General features: G+C 35.0%; 1 protein-coding gene and 1 long non-coding RNA gene across 3 annotated transcripts in view; one reads left to right on the forward strand and one right to left on the reverse strand.

Moving 5' to 3' along the window:
• The window catches only part of Cad88C (cadherin 88C), a 36,694-nt gene that overhangs the window by 17,830 nt on the left and 4,863 nt on the right, over positions 1 to 14,001 (reverse strand). The window lies entirely within an intron of this gene.
• LOC118683902 (uncharacterized) lies at positions 4,872 to 6,859 on the forward strand. The gene is made up of 2 exons (XR_004979717.2): positions 4,872 to 4,966; positions 6,513 to 6,859. It is a non-coding gene; the product is annotated as an uncharacterized lncRNA (long non-coding RNA).

Genomic DNA, 14,001 nt, shown 5'->3' on the forward strand with positions numbered 1-14,001 from the left:
AAACAAATGTTTAAGTAAAATAATGTCTAAATAAGTGGTGCGAGACTTATTTATTACATACAGGGTAGCACTTTGAAACATTACAGTGTGTTCAAAAAATAACGGAAAACTATTTTAGCATTTCATACTCTTGCAACTTGCAAAGATCAAAGCCGGGGAAATATTTTCAGCTGTTGGAAAAACTTTATATTTAAAATATTTTTTAATTATTCGACGAAAATTATGTTAAAAGCATCCGCAAATGAGATATATAATATCTGACATAAGCTAAACCAAAGGGGCTAAATTCAATTTATTGAGTTGATGTGCGTCAACCAGAAGATCGCAATTCATGATATTAAGGTTATGAGATTAAGACCAAGGTCTAAGCCAACTCGAAACATATTCAGCGGTTTGTTAGAACATGTAAGAAAGTGTAATATTATTTCACATATTTAGTACATTAAACGAAAGTATATCCAATATCCAAGTACCATATATCAGTATAAGAATAATAGGAAGTTTGAAAATCTTGTATAAGGTATATGGGAGATACGTGTGACCGTTCGCTGTAGTTGTGCCGGTATGATGCTATCAGGACCCGGGGACTTGAAGGGTAGATGACGTTCACCCAGAAGATTCAAGAAGGCTGTACATCCCTTCTGAAGCTCCCCCAGTGGCACCTCTTCAGCAGAGCGATTCAGCGGAAAATGAACATCCAGGAGTAGCTTCAACGACTCCTCGCTGCTCGTGGCGCAACCACTATCTGCATTTCTCAGATACCCCAATGGAGTAGGATTTTTTGCAAGAATTTGCCTAAACCGTGAGGATTCATGACAATCCTCTACACTGCCGCAGAAGGCTCTGGGGGCTTTGTTGGAGAGTCTTCTGCTCGAAGATCTGATCTCCGTTTCCCTTTATTTTTTTGAGTTCTCAGACGACAGAATCTTTCAAAAGTAATTCTACTAACACTTCTGAAAACCTCGACCAGCTCTTCAATCGCCTCCGCAGATAGGATCGAATCCCTGTCGAGCGCGGTTGGAAGAGCTAATCGAAGCTTTTTGAATTTAGAATCCAATTCCTACCGACTCCTCCTGCCTTACCGCCCCTAGCGACGGTATGCCAAGCACCCCGGAATCATTACAGAAGGCCCTTTACAGAAGGCGATTTCGGCCCCATAGGTAAAGGTGCCTATCAGCCATTTCTGCAGAGTATTACCCCTGTATACTCAGGTGACAGAATACCACGACAACCAGCCCAGGGTTCAACCGATCCATTTTATCCAAGCTATGCCCGTGTCGAGCAAAGGTCAAATCCGTAGGAGTCTAAAAGGCCGCAGGTCATTTAGCGTTACCCAAGATGTACCGCGTGGAGGCGAACCTGTTCAAGTAGTTCCTGATATGTAGGAACTACTTTCATCTAAAAGTGGGCGAGGCCGCGCCCATTGTCCAATTTTCACACCTGCTCCCATAAAGCTCTTTCCTGCCATCCTGGCTGTGAAATTTAATGCTTGTAGCTCTTTTATTCAGTGAGTTATCTCACTTTTAGTAATTTTCAACATAATCGATATTTGGAAAAGGTGTTTACTATCTGATTTCATAAATTTTCATAGTGTATGTAGAGATGCCGAAGAGACTTTTTCTCAGCAGGTTTGGTTGAGCTAGGTTCAGAAGTTTGGAAGATATGTACATTTTACCATTTTGAAGGCGGGGCCACCCCCACTTTTAAAAATGGTTAGCCCACAAGTGCCTCTCACCACTGCGATCCTCTGTACCAAATCATAATTATGTATCTTGATTTAGTACACAGTTATGACTCTTTAGAGGTTTTTATTTAATGGTGTTTTGTGGGCGTAGAAGTGGTCCGATTACGTCCATCTGTAATATCAACCCTTCTTAGGTGCCAACGAAAATACCAAGTGTCATTAAGATATTATATATCAGTTTTTACTCAAGTTATCGCTTGCACGGACAGACAGTCACCCTGAACATTTATATATAAATGACAAGTTCTTCTTAATGTAGACATACCGGTTTATTTATGAAATTTAGTAAGTTTTTGCCCTAAAAATTAATTCAATTAAGCCGAGTAACGATATTTCAAGAAATACCTGTATCACTAAAACTAGAGCTGCTAGAAAGAAATTGAGGGTAGATTTGAAATCACCGACGTCAAATAAGTAAGATACAGTTTAGAAACTTCATAAAACAAGAAAAGGTTTAATTTTGTTTACCTGTGTTATAGATTAAGCCCGTTCAATGTCTTTCAGTTTTACAGTCATACAATGCTCTTTTACTAATTTTCTCGAACATTTTTTTCAGCCCAGACGGTAAATTTCTTATATACATATGTTGAGCATGTACAGTATGTTCAAAAAACCCGTTTTCGTTTTTCAAAGCGTAGGTAGCGTTTATTGGGAAAGTTTTGAAATTATAATACATTGCTTTGTTATAGCCGACGTTTATTCAATACTTGCTCCAATCTCCCGGGTTGTGAATTATAGCCTGGTATCTTTGATGGCAACTTGCAACTAAATTTTCTGCATATTCCATAGAAAGCGACCTTCAGGTATGTAGGAGTAGCTGAATGAAGTGTTTGGTTAACGTTAAATGTTTTCTTGCTATTTTGGCTTTCATCAAAGCCCAAACGTTCTCTATTGGATTGACGTCTGGTGACTATCACGGCTAATCTAAAGTAACTTTATGGTTTTCTTGTTCCATTGAGTACCGAGTCTGTCCATGTGTTTCGGATCATAGTGTATCATGCTTTATGCTGTATCCAATCATGGTTATTTTTGCCGTAAAGCATTTCAGCTGTTTTCGGAAAACGCTTTTTCTACAATTTTATCATTCTAACAGCGTTCAGGTTTTCCACCTTTCGGGTGTACTTAACACTCCTTTGAATAAATGTTTGTTTTTCATACCCAAACACGCCTAAAAGGGTTGAGCAACACAAAAGTTGACTGACAGTATTGCTCCAACCACGGTTGAAGTTTTCCCGCGCCCAATTCAACCTTTTTTGCATGTGTGTTTTTGAAAGTAGGAGTTTGAATACAGTTCTGCTGCCTTTGATGCCAGATCTCTGAAGTCCTCCATATTGTATTTAGAGATATATCTAATCCCTTTTTAAACAAAATTTTAGCTTCTCTTAGACTGAGCAGTGGTTTCTTTTCAAAAAGGAGAACACGCCACATCTTCACAAACGTATAACTCGTATTTAAATACTTTGCATTTTTTTGTAATAGTCCATTTGGGACCTTTAGGAAGCTTCGTTAGAAAGGCTGCTTCAAAGCGTTGCTTATAATGAGCACTGACATATTAAGAAAATCGAAAAAAATTGACCGAATTCTACGTGTCAGTGTTCGCAATTGAGCATGAAAAAAACGTTATTTTTAATCGCACTGACCGTATATTCGTGTTTAATGGGTGCCCATCTTAAATTAACGCGCATGCGTAGCCACTGGTTAGCGGAAAACGTCCACAAAGCATGCCCAAGTCAAGCAGAGATGATTTCAACCCGAACAAGTGCAAATGATTCGTATACAAATTTAGGAAATCATACAATCATTTCCAATTGTTTTTATACATTCTAGCACTTTTTTGATACTTTATTATGCATGACCGCAGTTTCCTTGGCTAATAGTAAGAAGCACTGGTCAGCATAGTTGTAATAAAAAAAAGAAAAAACGTTAACTTCGGTTGCACCGAAGCTATAATACCCTTCACAAATACAAAGGCCCCTTACAAGAACTTGATTCCGAACGTTTAATTTGTATGGCAGCTATATGATATAGTCATCCGATCTATACAATTTCTTAGGCGATTAGATTATTGCCTTAAATAATAATCTATGCCAAGTTTTGTGAAGATACCTCGTCAAATGAAAGAGTTTTCCATACAAGCACTTCATTCCGATTGTTCAGTTTGTATGGCAACTATATGCTATAGTGGTCCGATATCGGCCGTTCGGACAAAAGAGCAGCTTTATGTGAGAAAAGGACAGGTGCAAAATTTTAGATCGATAGCTTAAAACTCAGGAACTAGTTTGTATATATACAGACAGACGGACATGGCTAAATCAACTCAGCTCATCATGCTGATCGTGGCGAACTTAATATACCCTGTTCAGGGTATAATTAGTGATAATCAATTGCCTTTTCGGGTTTGTTAACTAATTTTGATTATTTCTATGGAAAATAATGTTTAATGCATTTGTGTGAGTGTAATTATCGTAACAAGGAAAGAAACATAACACATACATACTATATATAGTACTACATATTTACCAGTATTATGATAAGGTTGAATATAAGATGAGTAACTGAGTTTCTTTAAATTATAAAGTCAGTAACACTTGCAATTGTTCAAATATATAAGCCTTTTCATTCAGAGGTGAATACCTTTAGGCAGTAATTAGATGAGATATTATATATAAAAGCATAAGCAAAGGCTTGCATGCGAGTTTATTATATACAATACATATATATGTACTTGTACAAGTTTGTACATAGGTTTATATATATACACATAATTATATTGTATGTTCATGTCTTTCGCTAGTCTAGGTATGATTTTGAATTATTACGGACGCAATCATTTCATATTTATTTTTATAAAGCATATATGCCTACTAAATTTAGGTAGATTCATATATTAACCGATTTCTTCTTCTTTCACAAATACATTATCAACTAGCAATATTAAGATATATCATATATTCACCGTTATATACGATATGAAGACAACTAGAAAGCTGGAAATCTTCAAATTTATTATAGGAGACTAGGGAAACTCAAGATCCGATTTCGACGATTTTAGTGTCAGTGGTGTCACATGTCATTGGTAAGTTTTCAGTCGATATTTTTATTTATGTCTGATTTAACTTCTGTAAATTCAAACAACAAATCACATCAATTTCAACCCGTATCATAAGAAGGTACTAATAAATTTCAGGCCGGTGAATATTTAAATTTTTTCTGGGGATGTAGGTAAGTCTACTGTATCATCCTTGCGGTTAAAATTATTATTGTGGTGCTGCAATCTGACAACTTACAACGTTACTGTGAAGTTTGACATTTTTGATGTTATACATACTCAGAACGTTTTGACATACCCGCGCAGTTATTGTTGTTTACAGTAGCTTAAAATTTTCATCTTGACCAAAAAATAGAATTAAATCGCAAACATTTTCTTGCGTACATCGTCGTAGATCACTGCAAGACGAATTTCGAGAAGGTCGTCCAAAATCAGTTGTTGTTCCGGAAACTATTGATGCTGTACGCGAACTGATCCGTCGTGAGATTAGGACAACTAGTAAGAACAGCATACATTCAATATTTCATGAACATTTTATTGTAAAAAAAATTTGGTCACGTCGGATCCCACACAATTGGTCAATCGTTAAAAAAAGCTCGTGTCGATTGGTCGAGAAAAATATTAAAAAATAATAATAAAAAAAAAAAGGTGCGGCACTCCGGGACTGCCGCGGTAAAGATATTGCATAGCATTTTTGTATCAACTTATGCAATAATAATTATTTTTTTATTTTTTATTCAATAGTTTTTTTTTCATTGATATTAATTCAAGCTGTTTCTTTGATATTAATTCAAGTTGTTTCTTTGATATTAATTCAAGTTACACTTTTTGAGCGTGGTGACCGATAAGAAAACAATTTTTTTCTTTTATTAAATAATTGGTAAGTTAATATTGCTAAACATATTTTTATTATCTTACAATACATGTAGGTTAGTCAGGAATTTTTATCATTGAAATAGGTTTATTTTAACTGAAATAAGAAACATAAGTTTGAGACTAGATATCCGCTAAATATCTGAAGAATACCGCGGCAATGGTGGTCCCATATTTTGTTGTGGAGTCTTGTGGATCATTATTCATTTTCAAATTTAATTTTTCCAAAAGAAAAGTTGTCAACCGCTCATATATTTTATCAGCGAAGTTGATGTTGAAATCGCCAGCCAAGATAATTAGAAATTTATTACCATTGATAATCAGATTGAAATACCTGATTTCAATAATACTGTTCAATTCAAACGAAATAATGTTCAAAAAGGTGGGGTAGCTATTTACCAAAATAATAATAATGTTACTAATATCTCTTCAATTGATTTGTTCCACTTGAGATATGCGAAAATACGCCTAAAGTTATGCAAACATTTTGCGCATACTTTGCGATTGTGTTAGGTTTATTTCCGTTACGAAATGTCTTGATTCGGTCGCCACGCTGAAAGGCCGCGATAAAAGCTATGCAATAGCTTAATACGATAGCGGTGCTTCAAAACACGTCTATGACATTGTGACAGGTGATGAATTGTAGATTTACGCGTGTTACCCCGAAAATAAACAAAGTTAACAGTAGTCGACTATAGGGGTGTTTGCAGATGAGCCAAAAGTTGTTTGCGAACGAAGCACATCCAAGCAAATGGTTGCATGTTTTTTCGGGAAAAAACTGGACGTGTCGCAACCATACCAGCAGAACAGTAAATTCTGAGTAGTACATAACCATTTGTTTTTCAGCTGTATTTCAAGAAACAGGGAAACCATCCGCCGAAGGCGCATTACCTTTCAGCACGACAATGCAGACTCTCACACATCAACTGAAACAACTGCATTTTTGAGCACCCAAAACATCGATTTTATGAGTCATCTACCGCTTAGTCCTGACTTGGCACCGAATCACTTCTTTTTATTCACGCACGTAAAAATAAATATAAGGGGCGGTTGATGCATTCAGAACGCATGTTTTAGAGACTCCTCAATCAGAGTGCCAAAAGTTCCTCGACAGTTGTTCAAACACATGTAAAAGTGTATAAATCTTAATGGAGGATATTTAGAAAAACAATAAAGGGATTTTCGATGATTAATATTTGTTTTTGTTCTCTAATCCCGAAATTTAAAAGGTAACCCGCGTAGAATTGGTAGTTTTACAGTAAACTTAATAAGTAGACTTAATAAGTCTGATCATTTCTTGAGATTCTTGATTGATCTTAGAGTCTATATAAAATTCCCTGGGTCATTATCGGAAACAAAGAAAAATGCACATTGTTTACTGAAATTTATCCAACAACAATTGTGTGTGTGTGTAAAATATTCAACGAAAAGCGAAATGAAAGTTGCGAAAATGCGCGCATGGCCCAATCAGTTACTCCGCGGTTAGTTGCATGTATAATAAACGCGACTGAAAAGAGTCAACACGCACATACATGCCATGTATAAATATGTATCTTTGTAATTTGTAAATGCAATGTGCGAGTAGATGCAAAAACGCGCATGAGCATTGGCACACTCAAGACCACTTTGCCTCTGATGATGGGCCTACGACCTTGGGCAATTTTTTATTCATTCATTTAGTGTTAGCAAACTTCTATTTAGGTTTTATATAGCCTGTACTCTGCGCGTCGTACGTTTTGTTTTAATGTCAAAGTAATCAGAGCGACTTACAATATATTTTTGCCAAAAGAGGCATAATTAATAAATCTTTGTACTTTTGGATTGTAAACAAATTGTTTTGTATTGTATTATTTTCAATTACATCCAAGTGCTTTAGTAATATTCATGATCGTCCATGGAACCCGAACTTTGTGGTGATTTTTGTTTATGTTGGTGTACCGTCATTAACAATATATAATAACTTTTTTCAGTCACGTCCAGTTTTTTTTTTGTAACAGCTCAAATACACCATATACGTGTATTGTTATACCCTAAACAGGGTATACGATGTTTTTAACACCCAAAAGGAAATGTCGGAGACCCTATAAAATATATATATATATATATGATCAACATGACGAACGGAGTCTCTTTAGCCTTGTCTGTCTACGGTCTATATATACGCGATCTAGTCACTCAGTTATCGAGATATCGATTTGAAATTTTGCACACGTCCCTAAGATGCGTCGCATTTGTCGGAACCGCCGATATACGAACTGAACGATTGGAATCAAGTTCTTGTATGAAAAACTTTCTTAACGATATTAGACATAGATTATTGTTTAAGGCAATGATGCGATCTTTGCAGAAATTGTTCAGTTCGGATCACTTATGGTATAGCTGTCATACAACCTGACCGATCAGAATCAAGTTCTGTACGGAATATTTTGACAGTTTTTGTTATTTGTGTGGAGAATTAAAACTGGAGAATTTTACTGTTACTTAAATCCCAGCGTCGTAATTTCACGTCATTAATTGAACAGTGCTATTTAAACAATTTTAGATTTCCTGTGAAGAATCATCGTGTATGACTGCTATTAGGTTGGACAAAACCAAAACCCAGGCACATACCATTTGCTAACCCAAAGGTTTGTACCCAACCAAAGGATCGGTGTTATTTTTGTTTGACTCAAATAAGGGAAATGCATTTATGGACACAAAGTTATTTAAACGATTAAGTACGTGATTTAAATCTGTCTAAAAGACAATCTGAGGTTTTGGGGTATAGATTGTACGACTGGAATTTACATTTACCTGATACGAAAATTTCTTATTTTCGACATCGTGACGATGAAATAACACTTTACTTTTCTAAAGCAGGTGACTTAGTTTATTGTATTCCTTTTTTATAACTTTTAAATTAGCTTCACCTGTACGTTTGTAGGTATGTGTGTAACTTTTTCCTGTGCAAGCGATAACTTCAGTATAAATTGCGGTTTATTGATGAAAGTTGCTACATATATATGTTCCTTGGCACAAGAGAGGCCAGTATTGCAGATGGGCGTAATCGGACCACTACCACGCACACAAAACGTCATTAAAAGAAAACCTATAAAGTGCCATAATTAAGCACTAAATTAAGATACCGAATTGTAATTTGGTACAGGGGATCGCGGTAACAAGGTAAACCTATTGGTTAAAGTGTTTTTAAAAGTGGGCGTAGCCTCTCCCCCTAAATGGTTTAATGTACATATATTTCAAATCGCTGAAGCTAACACAACCAAATTTGCCGGGAGAAAGTCTTTTTAGCAATTTTTCATAATTTTATTTTGAAAACTACTAAAGGTACGATAACTTACTAAATAAATGTGACATAAGCATTAAATTTCACAAACAAGATTGTAAGGAAACTTTATAGGAGGAGGTGTAAAAATTGGAAAATGGGCGTGGCAGCTCCAACTTTTAGGTGAAATCCTATATCTCAGGAACTATATCAAACTAAATTCAACCGAATTTAGTACGTGAGGTTACCCAGCCATTCCTATCACACACTAGTAAAATAGGCGAAATCGAACAATGAGTATAAAACCATGCAACTAAAAGCATCCTGCCTAAAAATACCTCTAAAACTATTCAGCTAAAAGCATCAACTATCTATGCTGTCAGTCGAATAAAAAATTTACTCAAATGCATCCTTAAAGAAAGTGAAAACAACACGTTTGGCTAAATAATAAGTATGGTTTAAAATACTAAAAAACATGCTCTTAAAAACCCATTAATCTAAAAGGTGAAAATAAATATATAAAATTAAAAAACACGCTTATAAACCACTTCAAACCTAAAAGTGAAAAATAATTTGTTGTATAAACTGACAGAAATATTGACCGAAAAATAATTGTATTATTGTGAGAAAAGCGTGTGATGGTTTGTGCCATATTTTTCGTAGAGCACATCACACTTTTCTCATAATAATGCAGGTAATATATATATATCGTCAATATTTCCGTCACTTTATATAAGGAATTATTTTTTACTTTTTAGTTTGAGTTGTTTAAAAGCGTGTTTTTTGGTATTTTTTTTAAACTATATATAAGTCACTCACTCCAGGCCATAAAAATGTTAAAAATTATGCTTTAGTGAGCCTTGATGACATTCTTGTACCACCATTGTACATACATAATGTTCGGCCTAATAAAAAAATTTTGTAAAAGCCATGCCTAGAGATGGCAATGGATTTGTATATCTGAAAAAGAAATTCCCCAAACTTAGCGAGCCCAAACTAAAGAGAATATTTATATGTAGGTCCACAAATACGGCAACTGGTAAAGGATAAGAGCTTTAAAGAAATACTGAATGATCAGAAAAAAATTCGCCTGGAAAAGTTTTGTGAACGTTGTCCAAAATTTTCTAGGAAACCATAAATCGGTAAATTATAAAGGCTTAATTTAACTATTCATAATGTCATATAAAGCTTTGGGGTATAATATGTCTTAAATAAGATGTGTAATTAGTTTATTGATATCGCTTACTCTGTTTTCGTTTTTCCGTTACTACTGAACACTTGGTGAGGATTTTAAGACTGCAAGTTCACTATACCCTGATATAAAAAGCATCGTGGTTAACACAATATCGTCATGAGTCGTATTGTTTGCGATTATTTTCATGCATTCTGTGCAAAGAAATCATCGGCTAGTTAATAATTTTATATAAGCAAAGCACATATATACGTCATCGTATATAAAGATGTGTACCTGTGGTGTGTATATGCGGTTGATTGCATGTTGCAAGTGCTTTACTTATAATTGCAGTTGTGTACATAAGTTGTTGTTGTTATTGTGCACATAATTTTGATGCCAGTACTGCAAGGCTTATATTACTTTATCGTTAGATGTTCATGCTTCTGCGTCAAGTACACTGCGTTTATTGTGCAACCTTTAAAAATACATGGACACCACCATCAGGGCATAGGTATTCCGGTTAAAAGTCTCATTTATATAAGTTAATGAAACTTGATCACTATTAATTGGTAGTACCACTCTTTTACGATATTGAAGAGAACTTTCGATCTTTCTTTCCGTCTTGAAGGGATATAACGGTACTTTTTACTCATGTATATATTGGGTGTATGCATTAATTCGTGCGGTTTTCTAAGAGAGGGCTCTACTAGTATTATTTCGCGTCGTGTTCATCTGTGGCTATATTCATTTCAAAGGTACTGTCATTTCGCGTCGTTTTCAGTAGATGTCATTTGTTTTAGCGTGAACAAAAATTTGTTTCATTCAATTGAAAATGTCGAAATTTGTACTAGATAAAGTGTTTTTGCGGGGAGTTCTTCTTCATTACTTTAATATGAAGAAAAGTGCTACAGAAAGCCATCGTATTTTACTGGACGTTTATGGTGACCATGCTTTAGCCGAACGAACGTGTCAAAAGTGGCTTGCACGGTTTAAAAGTGGCAATTTCGACTTAGACGACGGAGAACGACCCGGACGGCCAAAAAAATTTCAAGACGAAGAATTGGAGACATTGCTTGACGCAGATGCATGCAAGATGCAAGAAGAACTTGCAAAAGTATTAGGAGTTGATCGAGCAACCGTTTTCAGACGATTAAAATTATTAGGATTCATCCAGAAGCTTGGAAATTGGGTGCCTTATGAATTAAAGCCAAGAGACGTCGAACGTCGATTCTGCATGTCGGAAATGTTGCTTCAATGCCACCAAAAGAAGTAATTTTTGCATCGGATTGTCACTGGCAATGAAAAATGGATTCATTATGATAACCCAAAACGCAAGAGATCGTATGTGAAATTTGAAATTTCTTTTGCATCACACAAAGTATACGAGCATAAAGTAAGTAAACAGACTGCGACCTCTAGCCTTGTTTCATACGAGTACTTTGCGCTTTATAATCATAACGTCGCAGTTGAATGTACTATATCTGGAAAGAAGAGATACACTGAAAACCAACCTTAGCAATAAGTATTCCTTTGCATTGGGTAGGCAGTTGAGAAGTAAATTCTTCTTAAAATAACATTTTAATAGTTCCTCAGCATGCGTTATTATACGAAAGATTTTTGGACCATTAGGAGTGAGTTACGACACCGCTCTCCCTACAGTCAGATTTATGGAACCGGAATGGTCTCGTACTGTTTCAAAAAATTTGAAGAATATTTTCTGTTGTCAACCATAACAAGTGTCACATAAAATGACATGATAGGATGTATGACCTGATAGCGACACTAACATTAATACCTGTGACCAGCTCTGAAGGTGGTAACAGAGGAAGGGAGAAATATCTTCTAGTCCTTAAATAATTTAAGTTATCTTGATACAATTGAGACTAAAAATGTCAACTTATACAATTATGTACATATATAAATATTTGAAACAACAGACGAATATATTTTCTAACGAGTTTCATCAATAATTTGTGACACCTGCTTTTCCTCCTTCTCCCCTCTAAAGTGTTTCAATGCTCGTTGTAGTTTTATTCAGTATTGGAACACCTGACAGAGTGGTAGACACGTATTCAAGAACTCTACGACTACCACCGCTATACATATAATATTTATACCCTTATACTATATAATATTATATGAATTATAATATACATATACATAAGTATTATAATGTTTGCGGGTTCAGATTTTTATTTGGTGCATATTATTTGAGGTACAATATATTTTCTGCAACTGTCATGAAAACAACAACCACTGTATTATAATTATAATGTAATAAAAAAGGAAGCTTATACCATGTATGGCCTCGTTGGATTATGTAAGTATATCTGATGAATTTGAAAAACTCAATAATGATGTGACATGCGTCAATTACACCTGGGCACGTTTTCCTTAATAACACTTCTCTTTGATTAACTTAATTAAATATTAATATATGAATATGTATGTAAATGCCAGATTTCTCCAAACAAAAGTTGTTGTTTTTGAGTATTGTGTCATTGGAAAGAAGAGCCCAAATGCAATGCAGAATGCCACAAACACACATACAAAAATTAAACTAAACTTCACAAAATAAATGAAAAAAATTTACAAAATTTACAATATATTTAGGCAATTCACAAGCTTCGTCTTATGTCTTATGTCGTATTTCAATAGTCTTAAAAAATACAACACTTGTGAGCACCTCTTAATTGTTGTATGTCATAAAATGTAATATTTCTACACTTCACCAGCTGGTAGTGAAAAATTAAGAATGCAAAAATGCCACGGGAAAGTGACAAAAATAAAATTAAAGCTTCTTTATGTTGAAACGGCAGCATTTTGGTTCACATTGCAACCACAGAAACAACAAAATATTTTTATATTTCACTTTTCTTCAACTTAATTTACCTGAATATCGTGTTGTATTTGTCGTATTACATTTTTGTATGGGAAACAACAACAGTGTCGATATGACAGTCATAAAAAAAAAAAACAATATGACGATATGACACAATATGAGACCTTGTGAATACCCTTCGCAAATCATAGGTCGCTCCATTACCATTTACATGCTCGTTTTTAAGATATACATATGTATATACACACACGTGGCTTGAAACGGCAGCTCATAGCCAGTTGCATATGATTGGGAAAAACTTCAACTTGTCTTAATTATCCGGCTTGTACGATATGGTTGGGCTATTATACCAAGAGATGCTCTCTTTTACCGCACTGTACCCAATACGGTTACTCTAATTGCTCTCATTTCTTTGTGAATTTTTTATTACCACCGATCATTTCTTTTGCTGTATTTGTTAAACATTTGAAATTCTTTCTAGCTTATAAATCAACTGCCCACCACAAAGATGCAAATAATTAAGTCAGAAACTGCTGCTAGAAATTATCTCAAGTGTGACGGACAAATTAAAGCTTTGTGTGTTTCCGAAAGGCCCTCTCACTGCATCACAGTATGTGCCTGCGCGTATATACTCGTATGTACATACTTACATATGTGAATAATATGTGTGGCTTGCAATGGTAAAAGAATTTATACATATAAACACATTAATTTTTATACTAAAAAGTCACTACTTATTATCCTAAGCAGTGCTCTCTATTGGATACATTGGAATGGGATGAGGTGGTCTATGAGCCAAAATCATAGCAGCGCAACGGTTGTGTTACTTCGTTTGTTGGTATGTTTACCTTGTGGCTATTTATCGCTGCCAACAGTACTGCTGTTGGTATTATATAAAATTATTAAATAAAATTATTATAAAATAGGTACCCTCCTTACCTATATGTTTGGAAGCAAATGGAAATTTAGAAAAGCCGAACATTCTTAATATCCTTTGTAGTGTCTTCCGATGGCTGTTGGTCGACGTTTGACTCTGAAATAGTTTCTTTAGCCAGGA

Source organism: Bactrocera oleae, chromosome 2 (genome assembly GCF_042242935.1).
Source record: "Bactrocera oleae isolate idBacOlea1 chromosome 2, idBacOlea1, whole genome shotgun sequence".
Classification (NCBI taxonomy): domain Eukaryota; kingdom Metazoa; phylum Arthropoda; class Insecta; order Diptera; family Tephritidae; genus Bactrocera; species Bactrocera oleae.